The following is a 10,932-nucleotide window of genomic DNA, read 5'->3' as shown; positions in this document are numbered from 1 at the left end:
CATGAGGGAACGAAGAGCGGTCTGGAGGGATTCAGCCTCCTAGCGCCTCTTAGGAACCTGATGATCAGATCGTGCTTCCCTAAGGACTTACCATCAACTGCGTCGTGGTGTGCTGCTATGGCAGTAACGTACACCTTCAAGGTGGAAGGGGACAGCCTCCCTTCCAACCTCTCCTGCAGGAAGGAAAGCACTGATCCGACTGCGCATCTCTGGGGGTCTTCGTGTCGAGAAGAACACCACTTAGCGAACAGAGACCACTTCAAGGCATACAGGCGCCTCGTAGAGGGGGCCCAAGCCTGAGTGATCGTGTCTACCACCGCGGGTGGTAGGCCACCTAGGTCTTCCGCGTCCCGTCCAGGGGCCAGACATGGAGATTCCAGAGGTCTGGGCGCGGGTGCCAGAGGGTGCCCCGTCCCTGAGAAAGAAGGTCCTTCCTCAGGGGAATTTGCCAGGGGGGAGCTGTCGCGAGGAGCGTGAGGTCCGAGAACCATGTCTGGGTGGGCCAGTAGGGCGCTACCAGGATGACCTGCTCCTCGTCCTCCCTGACTTTGCACAGTGTCTGTGCAAGTAGGCTCACTGGGGGAAATGCGTATTTGCGAATGCCAGGGGGCCAGCTGTGTGCCAATGCGTCTATGCCGAGAGGAGCCTCAGTGAGGGCATACCAGAGCGGGCAGTGGGAGGATTCTTGGGAGGCAAACAGGTCCACCTGAGCCTGACCGAATCGACTCCAAATCAGCTGGACCACCTGGGGGTGGAGTCTCCACTCTCCCCTGCGGGGAACCTGCCGTGACAGCGCGTCCGCTGTAACGTTGAGGTTGCCCGGGATATGAGTGGCTCGCAGCGACTTGAGGTGCTGCTGACTCCGGAGGAGGAGACGGCGGGCGAGTTGTGACATACAGCGGGAGCGCAGACCGCCTTAGCGGTTGACATATGCTACCGCTGCCGTGCTGTCTGTCCGAACTAGCACGTGCTTGCCCTGGATCAACGGCCGGAACCTCCGCAGGGTGAGCAGAATTGCCAGTAACTCGAGGCAGTTGATGTGCCAACGCAGCCGCGGACCCGTCCAGAGGCCGGTGGTTGCGTGCCCGTTGCAAACAGCGCCCCAGCCCATCTTGGAGGCGTCTGTCGTGACCACGATGCGCCTGGAGACCAGTTCTAGAGGAACACCTGCTCGTAGAAATGAGAGGTCGGTCCAAGGGCTGAAAAGACGGTGACAGACCGGTGTAATGGCCACGCGGTGTGTCCCGTGGCGCCATGCCCGTCTCGGGACTCGAGTCTGGAGCCAGTGCTGAAGCGGCCTCATATGCATCAACCCAAGTGGGGTGGCCACCGCTGAGGATGCCATATGCCCCAGGAGCCTCTGAAAAAGTTTCAGTGGAACCGCTGTTTGCTGTTTGAACGCCTTCAAACAGGCCAGCACCGACTGGGTGCGCTCGTTCGTAAGGCGCGCCGTCAGAGAGACTGAGTCCAACTCCAAACCGAGAAAAGAGATGCTCTGAACCGGGAGGAGCTTGCTCTTTTCCCAGTTGACCCGAAGCCCTAGTCGGCTGAGGTGCGAGAGCACCAGGTCCCTGTGTGCGCATAACACGTCTCGAGAGTGAGCTAAGATTAGCCAGTCGTCGAGATAATTGAGAATGCGAATGCCTACCTCCCTTAACGGGGCAAGGGCAGCCTCTGCGATCTTCGTAAAGACGCGAGGAGACAGGGACAGGCCGAAAGGGAGGACTTTGTACTGATACGCCCGACCCTCGAACGCGAACCGCAGGAAGGGTCTGTGTCGACGAAGGATCGAGATGTGAAAGTACGCGTCCTTCAGGTCTACCGCCGCGAACCAATCCTGATGCCGGACGCTCGCTAAAATGCGTCTTTGCGTCAGCATCTTGAACGGGAGTCTGTGTAAAGCCCGGTTCAGTACTCGCAGGTCCAAGATTGGCCGCAACCCACCGCCTTTCTTTGGTACGATGAAGTAGGGGCTGTAAAACCCTTTCTTCACCTCGGCTGGAGGGACAGGTTCTATCGCGCCCTTTCGTAGGAGGGTAGCGATTTCCGCGCGCAGAGTAACAGCGTTTTCGCCCTTGACGAAGGTGAAGTGAGTACCGCTGAACCTGGGCGGGCGCCTGGCGAACTGAATCGCGTAGCCGAGTCGGACGGTCCGGATCAACCACCGCGACGGATTGGGAAGTGCAAGCCATGCGTCCAAATTCCGTGCGAGGGGAACCAAGGGGACAACGTCGTCGGACGTACCGGCAGGTGGGGCCTCGCGGCGGGGCGGAGCGCGAGGTGCCACAGCACGTCGTGGCCGTGCTGAGTCTAGGGACATCGAAGCACTTACCTGGCTCCTTGTGACCACCCCCGGAACAGCCTGGGACGGGGGAGGAAGAGGCCTGTCCTCGCAACCCGTGGAGGCTGTCACATCGGGGGTGGATTTGTGCCACAGCTGGGCGCTCAGGGGCGAAAAGGGCACCGCTGGAGCGCCAATCCTGCAAGATAAAGCCCGTGGACGGTAGTCGTGGTGACGACCGTACACAGCGGGTATGTGACCCAGGGAGGAAGGAAGCCGCTCTTTTGTTGAACTGTTGGGTACCGCAGCCACTTGGGCGTACGGCGAAATCAAACGAAAAGGCAACAAAAGATTTTCCACCCGGCCCTCTACCGGGGGATGGAGTGGTCTTTCTACCAGCTCCAGGTGAGTGGGTTCCCTCATCCCTGGGTTGTCCGTCTCAGGGGCGCCTCGAAGACCTCCGTGGGTTCTTCGGTGCCGGCTGAGAGACGGGTGGCGTCGGCTTCCTGCGGTGGGCTCCACGCCGGGGCCAGGCCGGAGGGGCGGGCTGCGGCGGAGCCGGTGCAGTCACCGCAGGGGGACGCCCTTGGCGACGAGCAGACGGGGTGCGGGGTCTTGAGCCGCGCCGGGGCAGGATGTGCCGGATTGCCTCCGTCTGCTGCTTTACCGTCGAGAACTGCTGGGCAAAGTCCTCAACGGTGTCGCCAAATAGGCCCGCCTGGGAAATGGGGGCAGCAATGAACCGTGTCTTGTCGGCCTCGCCCATCTCGACCAGGTTGAGCCACAGGTGGCGCTCCTGGACCACTAGTGTGGCCATCGTCCGCCCAAGAGACCGCGCTGTGACCTTCGTCGCCCGGAGGGCAAGGTCGGTCGCCGAGCGCAGTTCCTGCATCAAATCTGGGGCGGAACTACCCTCGTGCAGTTCTTTCAGTGCCTTGGATTGGTGGACCTGCAGGAGAGCCATGGCGTGCAGGGCAGAGGCGGCTTGTCCAGCAGCGCTGTAGGCCTTGGCCGTCAGGGACGACGTGAGCCTACAGGGCTTGGAGGGGAGCTTAGGGCGTCCACGCCAGGTGGTGGCGCTCTGCGGGCATAAGTGCACTGCGAGCGCCTTATCCACCGGGGGAATCGCCGTATAGCCCCTGGCCGCCCCGCCATTGAGGGTAGTGAGAGCGGGGGAGCTGCGGAGTCGGGTTCGGGCAGTAAAAGGTGCCTCCCACGACTTCGTCAACTCCTCATGCACCTCCAGGAAGAATGGCACTGGAGCGGGGCGCGGCCTGTCTGAGCGGCGCCGCGAGCCCAGAAACCAATCATCAAGCCGCGAGGGTTCAGGGGAGAGCGGAGGGTTCCACTCTAGCCCGACGCTCGCGGCCGCCCGGGAAAGCATGTCCGTCATTTCGGCGTCGGCCTGTAACTGGGCGACCGTCCCCGAAGGGGGAAGCCCAGCTGAGGCTTCTGCGTCCGACTGGACAAGCCCGCTCTCCGACGCTGCGCTCGAAAGCTCATCATCTTCGCGGGCCTCGAACGAGAAGCCAGACTCGCTGTGCGACGAGCCGGCGAACTCATCCGGAAGCCCGATTGGGGCAGACGAGCGTGCTGGGGAATGGGAGGTCCGCGGGGGGATACCCGGCGGAGGCGATCCCATTGAGGTCCCCAAATCGCCCCCAGCACCAGCCGCGCTGACCTCAAACCCGTAGGTAGGAGGACCAAGGCGGGGAGCCGCTGGGGTGGCTTGCTTTCTTACAAAAGCAAGCCGCGACCGCAACGTTGCCATGGTCATGTTCTCGCAGTGAGAACATGAGCCATTCATAAACGCTGCCTCCGTGTGGGTCACGCCCAGACACGAAAGACAGCGATCATGACCATCCGAAGTTGAGAGAAATCGACCGCAACCAGAAATAACACACGAATGGAAAGGCATCTTTAAAAAGACGCGTCTTTAAAAAGACGTTCCGTGTGTGCGCTCTTTTAGAGAAATATATACTCTTTTAGAGGGGAAAAATGCTCTTTCAGAAAATATACTCTCTAGTTTTTCTGCCGAAGCGCCCAGGGGCGTTCTCTGCAGTGCATCAGTGCAGAGGAGGGAGAAGCCGCTGAAATGCGCCGTCAGATCCAGCAGAGGTGAATGAACAGTGCTATTCAGCTCGATGAGCATGACCGTTCAGCTCCGAAGAGAAAATCTGAATGAGTGGTTGCATACCAGCTCCTTTTATACCCGTATGTTCGGGGGAGTGGCATGCAAATACCACTCGCCAATTTTCATTGGCCTTTTATCAAAGACCAGAGGTGTCTCGGGCTCCCAAGAGTGACCCCTAGTGTCACTACATCGACACCAACGTCGAGTGAGTGACAGATAGGGAACTGGCAATACTTCGCATAGTAACAATGGAAAAGCATGGCTATTTATATGATGCAAACAGAAAGTCACATAGAAGAACCGGTAGTGTCAGTATTCGGGAGAGGGCTCCCTCTGGTGGTCAGCTGAAGGGATACCAGCCTCATTCATTACAACTGCATGCCACCCTTGAATGAGTCTGTGCCCCACATGGGCTACCCAAGTCAAAAATGTCTGGACACGCCACTGCTCGAAAGACTCTTTAACATTTCAGAAAGTAATATCCAGTACAATGTTATATAAAGTGCTCAAAATAATTACGATGGCATTTTAGAGTGCAAGAGTATTACCACTCAGCTACAAAGGCACAGTAGGAAATGCTTTTGTTAAAAAAAAAAAAAAAAAAAAAAAATAGATTTAGATTAGAAATAGATTGAGATCTAACAAATTAAGCAATTCAACAGATAAATAAATATTTGGGTGATTTAATGTCATGAACAAAACAAGGCCTTTTCTCACACAGGAATGCAAAATGAAAATGCGTAGGATGACTTACTGACTAAAGCTGCTTAAGATGAATGTGCAGTAACAGCTCTTTCACACTGACATCTTTGATAGTTATATGGGAACATTTTTTCCCCTCTAAACAGTGGCCATTTATATGTGTATATATTTTATATTCCTCTATTCTAATATTGACATTATTTGAATTGCATTGTGAAAATAATGTCACAACTAAAACAATAAATAAATAGATTTACTGTCAAATAAATGTAATTAATGAGCATATTGCTGTGGAAACAAACAATGAATGCTTGTTAAAAATTACAGTGCAATTTGTCAGTTGTTGCTGAAGCAGACTTACATACCATTAATAAAACCAGGCATTATGTTTAGGTAGGGTAAAAATACATGTTTTACATTACAGTTGCTATGTTTTTATTGCTTTTTCCACCTAAATGGCTGACCTAAACTTGTATTTATTATTATACTTTTATTTCAGTTATTATATTTAATGCACATAATTTGGCTGCCAAGTCACTGATGTCTGTGTCTTAGGAAATCACATGTTTTGCTTTTAGTGTGACTGCAAACTTGTTGTTTGTGGATGGCCCATCGCTTGCAGGGAGATGCAGGCTGTCAAAGTAGGGTGATACGTGGTTCTGATGTGCCACTAGCGCATCCAAGAATGTCACAGTAAGAAACTCAAAGCTCCATCACAACTCTTTTCTCCCAGTCCAGGGCTGGAGACCCATGGCTACAAATGACTTGTTTATTTCAATCTTCCACTCATGACCATGATCCTTTTTAAGCAAGATATGATTAAAATGTGCAGCAGAGAAATTGATAAGCTGAGCTTTCAAACATGTGTCACAGTCTGTGTATTGAGCAATTAATTCTCCACATGTCGAACATTCATTTGAGACACTAACCTAGTTTCCATCCACTTTTCATGCTGTTTTGTTATCGACAAAGTGAAAATGTGTAAAAAAAAAATGTGTGTGAAATTTGCCATCTTTGCCATTTGCCTGTTTCCATTCAAATGTCCTTTTATTGATAAAAATGGTGTGCGTGATAATGTCATGCTTAAAAAAACACTTTGTCGCATAAGGTTTGGTTTATCGCAAAAGAAATCTGCCCTTAAGCCGTTTCCATACAGAAATGTGTGTATATCGCTAACTGTGTATCTTTCGCCTCCCAGATGTCCCAAATCCCCCCCCCCCCCCCCCCCCAAGTTTTAGTAAAATGGGGAGAGTATTGAGACAATTCATTGAAATTAGCCAGCTTACTGTCATTTTAATTTCACAAATAAATGCATTCAGAAGACGAGTACCCCTTTGAATGTCCAGGGGTATTAGGGGATGCAGCATCAAAACTATAAAGTTAAAAATAAAATAAAGTAAATAATTTAATAAAGGAGTGTTGGATCACCACTATTGGACATGTGTTGAAATGAAATAGAAGGAGACTGAAGAAAGTTAAAGTATTGTATTGAAATAATATAGGTTAGTTGCCAATATTTACAAACACCAGTATCAAAATAAAGAAGCAATTTACAATGATCGATAGAGAGACTATTTACCATTTCCGGGTCTTTATACGGTGATGACGTGATCTGACTGTTTCTTCGGGTAGTGACATAAAGTTGACTGATGATGATTGACGTGATAATCAACCAATCGCAAGACCTGTGAGTTTTGACAGCAGAGAGAGTGAAAGTGGAGGAAAGATACAAACAAAACACAGCTCTCGGGTCGTAACAACTAGGAATTGCAATCAAAAAGGAACAGTTGCCCTTCTGATAGGACTGTAATATTGGTCCTGATGTTGTGCCTATCGCAGGTTGCCACTGGTTCCGACCCGAAAGCGAATCGTCATGGCCCTGTTCAAGCTGGCAACCTGCACCACGTAGTGGAAAAATCTATGTGTATATGCTGTGTGCACAGCTATTAATGAACAATTGATGCGGTGTACTATCAGGGTTTACTTGTATGATATATTTCCGATATCCAGTATTTTGAACAATCATTTAATCTAAAGCATTGCCATCACAACTGCATTATGTCCCGCATATTTGTCCAGCAAACTTTTAACAACCAACTGAACTTGATTGTCATCTACAATTAATTTTAGCGTCATAATGCAATTTACATTTTCTGAAGAAGCTCAGCAAATGTGATCCGAGGTAAAGAGGATTAGATTTAAAATATTTAAAAGTTTTAAAATGTTCAAAAGCTAGTTTTCTGAAAGTGAACTCAGCATTGGAAAAATAGTTCTGATAGTTTATAGTCTTGAAAAAAGTGTAGAACATTCTGAGAATGTCATTCAGCCGACTTTTTTCATCTACAGAACAGGGCAAGGCTAATTTAAGTTTGTGTAAAGAAAAGGCAAGTATATAGGCCTAACAATATTATTTTTTCATTTGGTAATTCATTTTTTTAATTTAATGCTTTTTTGGTTTGGTAATTTATTTTATTTAATACAGAGAATTTTTCCAGCATTTTTTCAAAAGTAAGCTAAACAATAATTTTATGGAATTGGAGATTGCACATTGACTTGCACATTGAAGCTATTCTCCTAGTATCACGGATGTCCCCCGCACTTTTCCAAGCTAAACCCATACTGAGTCCAAATGGTGGATTTGTAAACAATATTCTTTGCATTTTGTTACTTTGGGCTGATTGAGCGACCATCCAGCCAATCACAGGTGAGTTTCATGAGCCGAAACAACCCTTACTTAATAGGCCGTCAGTCAGACAGTCTAATCAATGTGGCTCCATTCATTTCTACTAAATTGCTTTCAACAATGCTCATTTATCCATGTTTTTTTTATCGGCATTGATGTTGATCTACAGTAAATTAATATTCTAGAAATGAGGAACACACAAATGAGAGTTACTGTATTTATCAGCAAAATCACAAAGAGTGGCCATTCATTTGTTTTCTGTGCACTTGTCGATGACAGATGCAGGATATGAGATATTTGTGTTGGGACTCTTGGAAGTGTAATGACACAGATGTGTTTGCAGCAGCGGATCAGATCCATTACATTCCCTTGCACTGTACATAACCGATTTGTATTTAGATTTGCACTATGTATGTGTATATGTGTGTGTATGTATGTATGTATGTATGTATGTATACAGTATATATTCATATATGTGTATATGTATGTATATGTATATGTATATGTATGTGTGTATGTGTATGTGTATGTATGTATGTATGTGTGTATGTATGTATGTGTGTGTGTGTATATATATATATATATATATATATATATATATATATATATATATACACATTTACATTTTATATATACATATATTCAAATTCCTTGAATGTGTAAGCATACTTGGCAATAAAGCTCATTCTGATTCTGATTCTGATCTGTGCAGGTATGCCATTAAGACCAATCCAAAACAGTGTGAGTAATGCTTCACGTACAATAAATTGGCTTTCAAGGATGTATACCTTGTCGTCATGATTAACACAGGCTAACAACTGGGGTAAATTCTGTTATGTGACACTATATATTATTATTTTTTTTTGCAAAAAACCCTTGGATGGAAACATAGTTACTGATGCCCTGAACAATAAATACAGTCCGACTTTTGGCAATAGTGTTGAATCCTGAATTTTTAGGTATAATTTTGTTGTTTGGCCAAAAGTCAAGCCCATGACTCTTTGATTTGTTTTCAAATGAAGATGCATTAAAACACAGGCATCCCATTTATATATGAATTTGGACTTCTTCAAGACCAGAGGCCCTTCCCATAGCTTGGCGCACAATTTTCCTTTAAGAGAAATGTGTTTTCACAATTCACCAGAGAGAATATTGAGCTGTTTACCCAGAGCAATATGATGCCATCATTAGTCGCCATGATCCATTTTGGCAAGTATTCTAATTGATTTTTCAATGCATCACTGAAATCATTGGGGGCCTCAGAACCCAGCAACTTTTCTCCTTGTGAAGAGGATTGCCACTTTACTTAACACCTCACAAGCATTTATTTTAACCTTGATACATATACTGTAGTAGATGCGTCAATTGTTCAATTCAGTGTGTTTCCATTTGACAGATAAAGACAACGCGTATTTGTTTTGTGATATTCTTGCCATCTTGTGGTTGTATTTGTGATAATGTACAGTATCCACGCACAACTTACCATGCGCCCCATTGAGAGCGAGAACCACTAATCACGACCACGAGGAGGTTACCCCATGTGACTCTACCCTCCCTAGCAACTGGGCCAATTTGATTGCTTAGGAAACCTGGCTGGAGTCACTCAGCACACCCTGGATTCGAACTAACGACTCCAGGGGTGGTAGTCAGCATCAATTCTCGCTGAGCTACCCATGCCCCCTCACTTGGAATGTTTTAAACATTAGTTACATGTTATCATAGGTGCAGATTTATGTTTCTGCCTGTGGGTGCCCTAACAATCAGTTATTGTCTCATAAAATCCAACTAATAATTCCTCTGGCTCCAGATCTCCCACCAGAAGTGAGATCCACCAATCAGAGAAGTTCCCAAAAAACATTTTTTGTTTTTGTTTTTTCATTTTTAAAAATGATTTGCTTCAAATCAAATGTTTTAATGTCATTTATTATTATTAGAGATCTCTGGTTTGGTTCAAGGGTGAGAGATATTTATTACATTATTATTATTTTTTTAAATGCCTATGGAGAAGATTAATGGGGAATATTTTGTGGTTTTCCATGGGTGCTCGGCCATTCCCGTGGGTGCTTGAGCTGTGCATGTTATTACAATTATCATCATCATGAACAACAAAACAAGAAGGTGAAGAAGAGAGAAAATAAAGGAGAAGGAGAACAAGATGTTTCTCTTTTTCTAAATGCACACTGGGGGAAATCCTGGGAGCAGGACTGCTGTAATATTCCAGAAGTTGAGGACTAGCACATGTATCCTCAAGGCACATAAAGTCATCCAGCCTCAAAGCATTTTTTTCATCCAGCCTCAAAGCATTACCAATGAGAATGCAGTCCAAAGGTAATATATGGCTCATCTACACCAAACCATTACTACAACATTGGCCAGTTTGAAAATATTACTATAATGACTGACAGGGTAGCTTTCCCCATATTTAGTTGCAGAAATAGTGATCAAAATGAGTGATCATTTGTTCAGTTGCTGACTTCTACTTCAGTTTGGACTGTTTTCTTCTGTATTTAGCACATGAGCTGTTGTCATTGGGCTCAGTCTGCTCTAATTAGCTCTCTCCATATCAGAAATTTGCTAAACTTAATATCTGCCAACCATCTGGTCATGTGACTCGTCATAATAATAACAGCATTTACTCAGCAGACAAGAACATCAATACAGCTTGTGCACCTGTAATTAGTTAAACGTTTAAGGACATATTTAATGTTCTTGGGGTGCAAATAAAAGAAAATATGGAGAATGAAGTCTGACTAATCATAGCATTTCCATATCTGGCACATTTTACACTGATATTCTGTTTCTTAATGTGTATTGTCTTTGATTAAATAAATAAATAAATACAAATACAAATATTACAAACATGAAGCCGTTGCTCTATGCTTTTTGTAGCTCATTTTTGACATGCACCTAAAATAGGTGTATTGGTGAACACAAGACCATGGATCAAGAAATTACATTTGATAGATGACTTTAATGGGTTTTGGAATGACAGCTACTGTATGCATCTGTTTGTAGATAAACACACACAAAACATAGAAGCTTTAGGTTTCAACTTGGCTGCTGCCTTGTATGAAACTGAAAATTTATCTTCAATCAAACAGTGTCACACCTTGCGTACTCACAATGGCTCAC

At 46.3% G+C, this 10,932-nt stretch overlaps 1 pseudogene; it reads right to left on the bottom strand.

Moving 5' to 3' along the window:
- Positions 1–361: 361 nt before the first annotated feature.
- On the bottom strand, positions 362–2,041 carry LOC127449814 (uncharacterized; annotated as a pseudogene).
- Between the last annotated feature and the right edge of the window lie 8,891 nt (positions 2,042–10,932).

Source organism: Myxocyprinus asiaticus, chromosome 2 (assembly GCF_019703515.2).
Source record: "Myxocyprinus asiaticus isolate MX2 ecotype Aquarium Trade chromosome 2, UBuf_Myxa_2, whole genome shotgun sequence".
In the NCBI taxonomy this organism is placed as follows: Eukaryota; Metazoa; Chordata; class Actinopteri; order Cypriniformes; family Catostomidae; genus Myxocyprinus; species Myxocyprinus asiaticus.
This window is presented reverse-complemented; position numbering and strand designations above follow the sequence as displayed.